Source organism: Acomys minous, assembly GCF_964271855.1.
Source record: "Acomys minous genome assembly, chromosome: 19".
Classification (NCBI taxonomy): Eukaryota; Metazoa; Chordata; class Mammalia; order Rodentia; family Muridae; genus Acomys; species Acomys minous.
Genome location: NC_140499.1, coordinates 38180901 through 38193493, shown reverse-complemented (window position 1 = coordinate 38193493; position 12593 = coordinate 38180901).

The following is a 12593-nucleotide window of genomic DNA, read 5'->3' as shown; positions in this document are numbered from 1 at the left end:
GGAACTTGGGTGATGTTTTTAGGATCACTGACTGATACTCTGCAGCAATAACAAGGCTTGGAAAGATGAAAACGGACTACAGTGCTGACAGTCCTGAGGAAACATGAAGGCTCAAAGTGAAGCCACACTAAGTCCTGGGACAGAGAATGTGCACAAATGAAAACTGTTACGGGTGTCCAAAATCTGCCTGTCAGTCACATTCTATAAAATATTAGACTTTTTTTTCTGTAATTCTCTCTATGCAGTGTGCTAACATGAGAAGAAATCAGGTGCCTTTACAGGAATCCTCCGCACTGTTTTTTCTGCTCTTTACTGTTTCTAAAGTTATTTTAAAATATAATGGGGTCCTGCACAAACTGTTGCACCAACCAAGGACAATGCAAGGATGCCTCTGACATGAACTCTGGTGCCTCTGATTGATCAATTCCCATTGGTGGCGAGGCCTGGCGGGCACACAGAGGAAGGGGAAGCAGGTTATCCTGATGAGACCTGATAAGCTGTGGTCATATGGTAGGGGAGGAGGTCTCCTTTTGTCAGAGGTCTAGTGGATGGGAATAGGACAAAAGAGGGAGGGTGGGTGGGAAAGGGAAGATATAAATGAAGGGATAACAATCAAGATGTAATCTGAATAAATTATAATAAATTCATATATATATATATATATAATTTAAACCCATAAGTACATTTGATCACATCAGAATCACCTTTTGCTTTTTGATTAAATTAGTATTTCTTTGGCATGTGCATGTGTGTGTTCAGATAATTTTAAGAGTACATATTAACTTTTATGTTGACTTGCTCTGATATATTTTCAATTCTTTATTGTTCACTGTTTTCCATCAGAGTATCTTTTTGCCTTTCTGTGGCAGGTTTTATTTCAGTAATTGACTGTGCTGGTTGTATCTGCTACTTGTCACTCATGGTGTTTGACTATTATCTCTAGTTTGCATCCTGGGGTTTATTAAGTCCGTACCTCTTTCCAAATTTGTGGGAACAAACTGTTTCCCAAATCATAGTAAATAGAGGAATTTTCAACTTTTGTCTCATTGCCTGGAGGTTTAGTGTTCTATGATTTCATGTATTTTCCAGTGTCATGTTTCAGGCCTATATTTTGAATTCTTGGGCATTTATCTTTCTTCATGGACCCCAAAGGGAGGAAATAAACAATGGAAGAGGTTCTCATCTATCTTTTACAGACCAGTGTCACCTCTCTCTAGTAGAGTCTGTGTGACAAAATAACACAGGCCTGAGACCAAGACCCCCTTTTAGCCTAAGACCCTCAAAGAGGGGAGAGTCTCCTGGGCTGGGGTCGATGTTCCAACAGAGAAACTGCAGTGTAAAAACTCTCTTTGCTGGGAGCTATCTTCTGTTTCTAACTCTAACTGCATTTCCCTCCCAAGGTGGGGACTCCTCAATTGTAACAATGGTTGCTATGAGACCCTGGCCTGGGACTGCAGCCAGGAACTGTCCGTGGCTGAAGTACTTCTGCTTCACTTCTATTTATTAAAAGAGACATGGCTAGAAATTAATCATTAGTTAATAATGCTATGGCCTACAAAGAAATAGAGTGTTTCAAACGATTCTAGGTAACAGAAACAATAAAATAAAATAAAATAAAATAAAATAAAATAAAATAAAATAGAGAAAAAAAAATTTCCTGACACACAGGTGCTAGGCACAAGTTTTGTTAGGGAGAAAGTTTCATTAAAAGAAAAGAAAGGAAAAGAAAACAAACAATCAATCAAACAAAAAACATTGGCACTGGACAAAGGGAGCACATACATATTGATACTAAGCCAATAACTTAGAAGTGATGATGTCTTTTTACTATGTACTCTGTACCTTGTATTGTTTCAATCAAAGTCGTAATTCAAATTATGACAAAACTATCTGTACCTGTACCATGTATGCTTGATTGCTCATTGATTTCCGCGAATCTGCTCTGTGGGAAAATGTAACCAAACCCCCTTGCCCTGCTTTCAAGAAATGTATATAATGCTAGACTGCTTGCCTGATAAATACACTCAGATAGATTCGATCTTGAGTTTTGTCTGTTTGTCACTTTGCCTTATCTCTGCTCACCAATGCTCCAAGAACCTCTAATCCCAAGGGCCTAACCCCAACTGAGCTAGTGGTCCGTGGCAGACTGGGAGTTTCCTGCCCATGTTCCTCTGATTTCCAGGACGCTAGAATAATTATTGTTTGATGTCATAGCAGTAGGAATGCAGCTACTGCATATATAGTTTGCATTGAACTCCTAAATTTCTCCAAAGTTACCATGGCTTCACCTATAGACCAAAGTTCTGGCTTTAATTTTTTTCCTTCATTGCAGAGCTTAAGACTGTTCCTTTATTGTGGGCGTAACACATTCAAAAGAATTAAGTGATATACTATCCAGATTTTTTTAAAGTTTCAAGCTGTAAGAGAAGATTCATTCCATAGTCAGAGTTTTCCATATTGCCAAAGTCTTTCACCAAGTCTCACAAAGCAGCCCTACCTATATTTTCTGCATAATGTAGGTACATTAACCTATGAGTATAACTTTAGAAAAAGTTGGTGTATTTCTTGAAACTATAAATATCATTTTCCTTTCTTGTGTAAGTAAGGTAAATAATCATGTCTAATGTCCAGCAGTGAAAGGCAGATTTCCTTGGAAATTGTTTCCTCCATTAAAATTTACTCGTTGACAGCAGTTGCCCTCGGTTGCAAGTGATGTAAATGTAGTGGTTCTGTGGTCATCATATCTTTTCCTTTAGTGTAGGAGTGTGAGAGAACATTAAATTTGTTCAACAATGTAATCTCACCCCGATCTATCCACATTTAAGGTTCTTTTTTTTTTTTTTAAACTTAATGGCTAAAATATTGTCTTTTATGGTCATGTAAGTCAGGAAACTCATCATTTCATTTCATAAATAGTTCCAGTAGGTCACATGCTCAGGAAAAAAAAATCTTCCTCTTTATGTGAGTAGGTATATGGTGCTCTCAGCACTGATAGCTTGTGTACCTGCCTGCATCCTAGGAGGATAATTCAACTCATCACAGTAGGAGGTGCAACAACCAGATTCTTGAAGCAAGTGCTAGTCTGCAAGTCTGTCAGTTGGGGATGGATGGATTGGGGGCTATCTTGCTAGCAGTTTCTGCCCCAGCAGATCACAGTGTGGGTATGCGTCTTCTTGACAGGAGACAGAGACTACTGACAGCCACTTGGTCCAGTGTGAGGAGAAGGACACTTTCCGATATCTTAACCTAAATGTTGAGCATACTTGTCTTTGAAAACTGCTCTTCTCATCAGGGAAACACACATCTCTTTAGGCACTTGTAGTTATGTCAGTCAAAAGATGTTGACCTTAACAGAGTAGACAATGTATAGAACATAAAATAAAATGCTTAAACCGTCCCCTGAGGGATGGGAAGCGAGAAGCAGCAGTGCTTTCAAAAGTAGGTGCTGATGTAAGCATATTTTCTTTCAGCCAACCCAAGAAAATACCACCCGAAAAGGCATACAAATTAACATTGTTATCTCTTCAACTAAAGTACAATAAATGTAAAATCTTAACTACCTTGGAGTAATCCTCATGAGAAAACTTATTCACTCTTATTTGAAAAGAAAAAATAAATTACAACAGAGAAAACTTTCTGAGTTCTCATTCCTAGTAACGATTAAAACAGTAAGTCCCAGTGCCTGGGAATCCAAGTAGAGCCCTCTGGAAGAATACCTGGTAGAGTGTGTATTTCTTATGTTGAGGTGAAATCTGTCTGTATATAATTTCAATTCCATCTGGTGAGCTTCGCCTGCCATTATAGGAGGAGCTACTGTAATTCTTCCCTAACTACCCTGTGTCAGCTCTCAAGTAACTGCTCACCAAGCACTCTCTTGTTTACAGGAGAAAGATTCCAACTTTTACAAACTCTTCTATAATATGTGATTTTTCTTACTCTTCTTGCTTCTTCTAAATCCATTGAATTTGCCAGCAGATCTCTAAGCAGCTTCTGAGACACACTATGCTTCTGCACATTTGGCTCAAGCAGCTGAAGAGCACAAAGACAGAACACATTCTTAACATCTTCTTCCAATTTAGACCCTTTCATAGCCAGAAGATCCCTAGATAGAGAAATTTTATAGAAAAGACATAAAAATGAGAGACTACCTAGGCATTGGGGCCTATGGAAGTTAATTAAATATATTTTTGTTAGCACTGAAGAACAATATGTAAAAGTTTATCTTTTATGAATGAGACACAGAGTACTCAAACTTCTATGGTTGCCTCTGAATGGAATGGTCCACATCATCCATTCTGCAAACATTCCCTCATCTTTCCCACTCCTTCTGTGTGATGTATGTAGGCCAAACGCTATGTAAATCTGCCCTGAGTGTGGAGAAGGGAATTACTGTCTTCAGTCATGGTAGATGGTGTGGAGAGATGGAACACCTAACTTTATAACAAGTCTCCTATGACCTTGTTCATAAAACTTCAGGGAATTCTCTTTAGTGACTATAGGAAATAAAAATTAGGCCCAAATCTCGAAGGTTCTGGGAGTGTAGTGCTTCTTTGGGGCTTTGCAAATGAAGTTGACAAGAAAATTGTCTAATATTTGAAACGGTTTGGTTCGACATATTTTTAGTCATACTAATTTAGTTTAAGATCTGCATGCTGACATTGGATTAGTGTGACTGAGATATTATTTCTTCTCGCTGGTCTGGAGTGTAGCTCATTGGTTAAACAAAAGCCTGTGCTCAAGGTCCCAGTCTTGATCTTGAACCCAACTCCTGGCATAGAAGAGTAATTGCAAAGGCAGTCATGACTGGTAGGCAGGTCCGCTATAGAAATATAGAAATAGTTAATTAAAAGCAACCACCACTTCTTTGATGATTTTGGGGGAAAAAGGAGCAAGAATTAAGACAGCCTGTATTAATGTGTGCTTACTAAGGGCAGGAATGAAGAAAATAAACAGAGAAGGATGTGATTAGTATTCAAATAAAATAAAAAACAGAATCATAAAGGTAAATAAGAATGATAAAGGTGCTGTGTGATGATGAAAGAATTCCAGAAAAAAAGGTAGAGTGAAAGCAAAAGATATAAAGATATTCAGTCCCACAGGCACGCGTGCGCGCACACACACACACACACACACACACACACACACACGCACACACATACACACACGTCATCATAACACTTGGGAAAGAGAAGCAGCAAGATCCTCAGTTTCAGGTTAAGCCCATTTCCAAACAAACAAAAACAATAACAAAAAAAATAAATCCATAAAGGAAGAATGAGAATAGGACAAGTCCCAGTCAGTGTTAGTCACAAAACTGAAATTAAATATTAACTAAAGGAAGCATGAAAACGAAGGAAAGAGAACCGTATGGGGTTCCAACCCTATATCTATTCTATGCCTCATCTGGATTCAAACGCAGAGTTTGACATTATGCGGCTACTCACCTAGCTACAGGTCCAGAGATTGGCTCGATGCAGCCCCTCATGGTGGTGCGCATTCAGGGCCTGGCTCTTTGCAGTTCCTCGAATGCGTGAAGCATAGAGTCTTTCTATGCTGTCTCCACTGGGAGGCTCAGACAGCTCTGTACCCCATTGCACACTGCACAGTTTGATTCAACGTATTTAACCTTTACTTATCAACGTTCTACAAGCCAGGTCTCTGAGTATAGCCCTGTGGCACATGCTTTAGGTTAACAGAATGAAATGTGGGGGAGCATTCCTTCTGGGATCATACTGTTGCAAATTCAGGACATGTCCTTTTGCAGTGGCTCCTTCTTAATGTTCTGGTCAATGTGGAGAGGAACTTCTGGAACAAACTATGGAGTCTCCTTTCTAAAATCTCCTCTGTTTCTTTGGTACCAAGACTACAGGTTTTCCATTATCACCCATTTCATAGAGCAGCCATCCTTCTACCCACGCTAGCTTATTTCTCAGTGTCTTTAAGGTTTGGGGCATGGGCATCATCTGCTGTTACTTCTCTCTGGACCTCCATCCCTGCTATGTCCTGGGACAGTCCTGGGACTCACCTAATTTGTTTCCAGTCACTGTGATTATCTTCCTTCCTTTCTTCAAGCCTTGTATTTTTTTTTTAAAGATTTTAGTAATATACAGCTTTATATTGAAGTTTTTTTTTTATTGGAGTTGCTATTTTCTCTTACATTTTGTCCATTTGGGAAAACTTTTAAAATCTCTTTAGGGTGTTGAACAAGGAGACTTTATGGCCTATGACATAATCTAACATGTTAAGTCTTTTCTTTAAATTATTGCACAAAGTCAGACTGAAATGAAAGACCATAGTGAGTTAAAATGTTATCATATTTTAGAAGAAATACGTTTCAATAAACTGTTCAGGTAAAAATAGCTTCCCCTGAGGAAACTAACTCTGGAAAGATAATTATCTACTTAAGATGCCTGCAATTTTCAATTATGGTTGGTTAGCTTCTGAGTTGTGAGCATAAGAAATGCTGAATTACTTGACAGTTGGAGTGTGATTCAAATAATTTTTTGCTAACGTTCAGGACACTCAAGCAAGTTTTGCACATGAACACAACCGGAACAATTGATCTCAGACAGACTAGCTCAATGTTTGACAAATAATAACTAAAATCTCTTTGTGGAAATAAGGGGGAGTATCATTATCTCCTCCATGATTATTTGTGTATATACGTATTTGTGGTGTGTGTGTGTGTGTGTGTGTGTGTGTGTGTGTGTGTGTGTGTGTGTGTGTATTCATGAGTATATGTGTCTGCGCTAAGAACACCACCAAGTGTCTTTATCATTCTCTGCCTTACTTTTATTTTTTAATAGAGTTTTTAAACACACAATATATTCTGATTACAGCTTCCCCTATCCCAGCTCCTCCAAGATCCTGCCTATATCTCCTCCCATTTGAATCCCCATCCATTCTCTCACATATTGGAAAATAAACAGTCATCTAAAGAATAAAAAGAAATGTTTTAATGAGTTACATCCTCAGCACTATTAAGTGGCTTTTATTTAAATATATTTCATTTAATTAAAATATTGTAAGTCATTCATTTCCCCATCCTTTCTTTGCTCCACTGCCTCTCATGTCTGCCCCCATGCCTGCCTTCCTCTAAAACACACGGTCTCTTCTTTAGCCATGGCTTCACATATATTTGTAACAAATAAACATGTAAGGAATTTGTCTACTGAGTCTACATTTGAAAAATTCTTGGAGTAAGAGATTTGTTCTTCTTTGTAACATTCTAATGTCTGCCATTTGGACGTGATGTTGCTTGTCAGTGACTTCTCATTTTCTCTGTTTGTCATATATTTACCTTTTTTGTTCTTTTTAAAATATCTACAGAATATTTTTAATTCATTAATTGCCAGACTTTCTTCCTTTACAGCAAACATCTGCATGGGCTGCTATAGTTTTCTCTTTCCTATTTGATAAAGTTGTTTCTTACCTGTTTGAATATGTAGTGATATCACTAAAATATATTCAAAAATAAACAAGTAAAAAATACATTCTTATTAAAACAAAAACTTTTAAATAATCATAAAATAAGATAGGCAGCAAAAAACCAAAAAACAGAATGGGACTAGATAAATGAATAGAAGTAAAGGAGTCAAGAGAAAATCTCAATAAATATATGTAGATGTAGATACATATATATTCAAACAGAGAAAAATCCCAAAGAAACACAAATTAGGAAACCATGGTATATAAGCAAAGGACCTGAAGGTTAAAATTATTTTTCAAAGAAAACATTAAGAGACAATGTACCTCCAAAAATGTCTTAAGTTCATCTGGTGCTTGCCGCATACTGTTGGGTATAAGGTTTGCCCTTAACACTGGGTTGTATGCCCAATGAGAATGTTGGAGAAATGTAATTTTTCATTTGTGAGAAATGACCAATTGAAGGTAGTCACTAGTTTAGGTATGGCACCTTGCTTTGTAAGACAGTATCCTTCATGGAACCTAAGGCCTGTTTCAGTTAGAGGCAGTGGCTGGTGAGCCAGGCCCTGGGATCGATGTGTATCCATACTCTCCCATCGCAGCACTGGGGTTAGCAATGCCTGTTGCTGCACTGCACTCTGACATGAGCACTGTGGATCTGAACTCGGGTCCTCATACTGGCATAGCAAGCACTACCTCTTGCTTGATCCTCCGGACCCCAGCTTCATCACTCTTGGGTGTTGCAGATTACCACTTGCTTCTCTGGGGATGACTGTTCTTGCTAGATGCCACCCGTTGTCCATTAGAGATCAGATTTAAAATGTAAAGCAAATAAAAAAGTAAATAAAACTGGGATATACTATTTACTCATTGTATTAACTCTAAAGCTAAAACCCAAGTATATCTTCTAAAATAAGTTAAAGTTAAATCTTGTTTTAGAAAAAAAAAAAGCCTGTCTAATTCAGTAAAAGATGCACATTGTTGAGCTAGGTTAAAAAACCCCAAATATAACTTAAAAGCACTAACATTTGGGGGTGTGATGTGGGAGTCACATGGGCTAAGCTCATGAGACACTGCCAATCTGTATTGTGGTGTGGAGGACTAAAGGTGGTAGCAACCTTAGGGACAATTCACCTATAACAAACAGAAACCACAGGGATCACCTTTGTTTATGTTCTTGGGACATAAGAATACATAAGAATAAGATGCAGGGTGACAAAACTGAAGGTGAGATGTGTGAACTGTGCTTGTTCTCTCAGTTAATGGCTGCAAAATTGCTATGGTGTGTTGAGAATCATGTTTATGGTTTGTTTTTGTTTTTTTTAAGTCGGAGACCATCCATATCTTTCTGGGAACCACATATGATAAAGGACTTTAAAGTGCACTGTGGCCAGGCCGGGCATGGTGGAACACACCTTTAATCCCAGCACTCGGGAGGAAGAGGCAGGCGGATCGCTGTGAGTTCGAGGCCAGCCTGGCCTACAAAGTGAGTCCAGGACAGTCAAGGCTACACAGAAAGACCCTGTCTTGAAAAACCAAAAAAAAAAAAAAAAAAAAAAAAAAGCACTGTGGCCTTGAGGAGAAGGTCTGAATTTTCAGGGTTTGTGCTGAAGCTCTGGATACAGATTTTGATAGGTACCAAAGATCCCCCTTTTAATGTAGAATGGTGATTCCAGCCAAGCTAATTCTTACCTTACTGCTCAGACTCAGAGCACAGGCTCGTGAACCCATCCCCCTAGGTCACTTTCTGCCTTTGAGAATTATTTTGTCTATTAACTTAGGGACTTTTCTTTATTTTATTAGTAGTTAGTAATAGTAGCAGTTCTATGCTTACATTGGCTCAGAGAATTCCTTGTTAAATATGGGTGCTTCACTCAGAGCATGGCGTGTATCACTGGTCTCATCACTAAGGCTAGTAGCATCTTGTCACTATGAGGAGCAAGAACACCCTAAGACACCTTCGGACAACCATTTTCTACAAGGACAGCACCCGGTATATTAGAGCATGGAATTCTCGCTCATTACTTGTTTTGAATTTCAAACTTTGGTGTGCTCAGTCCAAGTTACTCCTTTTATTCTACATCTCAGACTTTTTTTCAGGCAGTGCATTTCCCTCTTAAGTTTGCTGTTCAACCAGAGCTATCCGTTTTCCTCACTTTACCATGAGCTCTGATAAGTAAATTCAGAATAATGATGACTTTATTTGTATGAAAATTCAGACAAGACTAATTTTGCTCATTTGAAATCAGAAGCTTTAGGTGGTATGTTTTAAGGGGATTGAACTATTTCTCTTAATGTAACCCTGTCTGTTACATGAAAAATATATTTATAAAGAAAATTTGTACATGTATGCATCTGCATATATACATAGATATGGAGATAAAACTGAATATGATAATTACAATTTTCATGGTGAAAATAAAATTAAATCTTAAATGCAATGGGTTCATACTAAAGAGGAAAGAAAAAAGCCAGGACGTTGGGTCCATGAAAAGTAATGTTCACAAAGGGGAGAACCTCTCTCTTGGATGTTTTAAATAAAGGAGGACAAAAAGAAGCTACTTAAAGAGTAGCATTTGTCAAGTAGCTAAAACGTAAAATGATGCTGTGGTATGGCCCATTTATTCTTGTCTGTAGAATATTTTATATGTACAGATTCAGGTAGAAGGACAGAAATGTTTATCATTTCAAAAACATTACTGGTTGTAAAATTTGCCTAAGCAGTTCATAGATACTCTCTTTGAATGTGCTAACGCCATTAATACTGTATTTTGCTATCTTGCTTTTTGTAGACATTAGTATTTAACTTACATTTTATATGTCATTCAAGCTATTAGTTAATTTTATTAGAGTCATAAATAAAAATTGGGCCTGAATTCATTCCAAAATTTATCTATTAATCTACCCAGTTCTTCTAAATTTATCTAAAGCTAAAGTCTCCAAAAAGACTGAATGAAAAATGTCCTGAGCCACAGTACAAGTGGTATTTCTTAAGTAAATGTGGTAGATTTCTTATCTTCATGAGAAGGAAGGCCTTTGCAAAAACGATAGAAACCACCCATAGCAGTGACCGTGATTCTGCTGAAACTCTGTGAACTGCCTGCCACTCTGGGTCAGCTTTAGAATACCTTCAGTCAAAAAAGCTGAGTCTGGCTAAGATAGTAACTAATAAGCTTGGCTGTCAAAACACTTTTCTTTTATATTGGTAAAGGGGTAGAAAGGATGTTTTACTTAAATATAACATGATAGATGACAAAAATGGCAGGTTTTCAGTGGATAAACCAGAAGATGCCATGCAGTGCATAAGATACCTTTACATTATACACTGGATTCTTGCAGTGGGAATGTTTGCAGAGCACAGGGACAGAAGACTGTTAAACAATAAATGTTCCTACACAGGGCTAAGAGCACTAGTTTTATATAATTAAATCCACTTCTCCATTGCAAAACTTATCCAGATCAATAAAGCAAAGCTAAAATCAATAAAAGTAATAATAATCATATCATTGTATCTATATATCAAGGTGTTCCAGCAACCATGGTCATAGTTATTTCTATTTAAAACTTCCCTGGTAGTCTAACTGTGTTGAGTTTTTCTGCAGCTAAGACATGTTATACCATTTCAGTTCCTTCCTTAGCCTACTAACAGTTGACCTTGAAGAAATAGATGTTCATATTTTTAAAAAATATTTTTTACTTTTTACATACACATGTATATTATACATATATACAATTAACTACTTATAGCAAGAAGAACCGTGACACAATCAGGAATTATATAAATGTTACATTCTTAGTGTTTTGGCTATTTGTATTTTGCATCCTTGAAGAAAACATCTTTCCTATCTTGGTGTGCCTAAATTTCTGAATGTAAATCAATATCTATCATATCTCATCATTATCAACCTAAAACATCTAACTAGACCTAAAAACATCTTAACTCCTAAACAACTAAGCTTAATTGTAGAACTAATATATCTAGTCTTCAACCCCATCAGATATTTGAGAAGGAATTAAATTGATTACCTGAGTATACCAGGAGTGCAGTTAGGAGCTTTCCAAATGAGAAGATGACAGAGACAATTTGCTACCTGAAGAGTCTCTATAATGTTGGAGCATCATCTCCAGCCTTCTGGCCCAATATATCTGACAGACATATTAGTGAGGCAGGAACTATTGAGGACTTTCTTATCCTTCTTGGCAGAGTTTGGTCATTGACTCTGCCTGCATCTGTGATAGAAAGGAGGAAATTTTTGCCTAGTGGCTTGTTTGCCACATTTGAAGCCATCTCCAAAAGGAGGTTCTTTGATGCTCATCATCCTCTTATTAATAGCTTTATTTGCTTTTGATAGTATAGAACAAACTATCCTTATTCAGATCATCGCATTCAGAATTGTTTTTATGCAGCACTATTTTTGTAATGAGTTAAGTAAATTAAATAATTAAAATTATGGGCTGGGGAATTCCTTCAGATTTTAAAGTGCTTGCTACACTTCCAACTAGCCACATGGCAATCCATGTATGAGGAGAGGTCACACTTCATTTAATGCTTCTATTACAAATACAGGTAATTTTAGTGTGATTCTAGAAGCAAAATTTCCATCCTAGAATAATGTCTGATCCTTCTTAAAATTCATAACTTGTACAAATCAGTTTTACACAAGAGCCATATTTTTAAAGGAATATACATAACCTCATTTCTCCAATTTTGTTCAGGAAAATATGTGATTGCTCAGAAATCTAGATGATTGAAAATATAATATAGTAACAAAAATCATATGTATTGTATAACAAGAATACTTGTAATTACACATTCTTTTATATATTTTAAGTTGAATTTAGAGCAGCTACAGAATACATGGCTTCTTTCTTTCATGGATGTATTAGAGAGGGATCAGTAGGTTTCTGACAGGAGAAATCCTAACAGCCTAAAACCAAGGGCAAAGCTAGCTTTGGTCAGATTCTACGCCTGGGGTAGGAGGGCTGTCAGAATCTCCACTGCATGGCGTGCCTGTGTCACAGCATATGTGCAATGTTGGTTTCCTTCCCAGACAGGCCACCCATTATGTTTACAAGGTGACTGAAAGAAGGCTCTCTCAGGCTGTGATCTTGGAAGGAAGAGAGTACAACGTGAGTTGACTCATCCAGACTGATGATGGATGGACAGC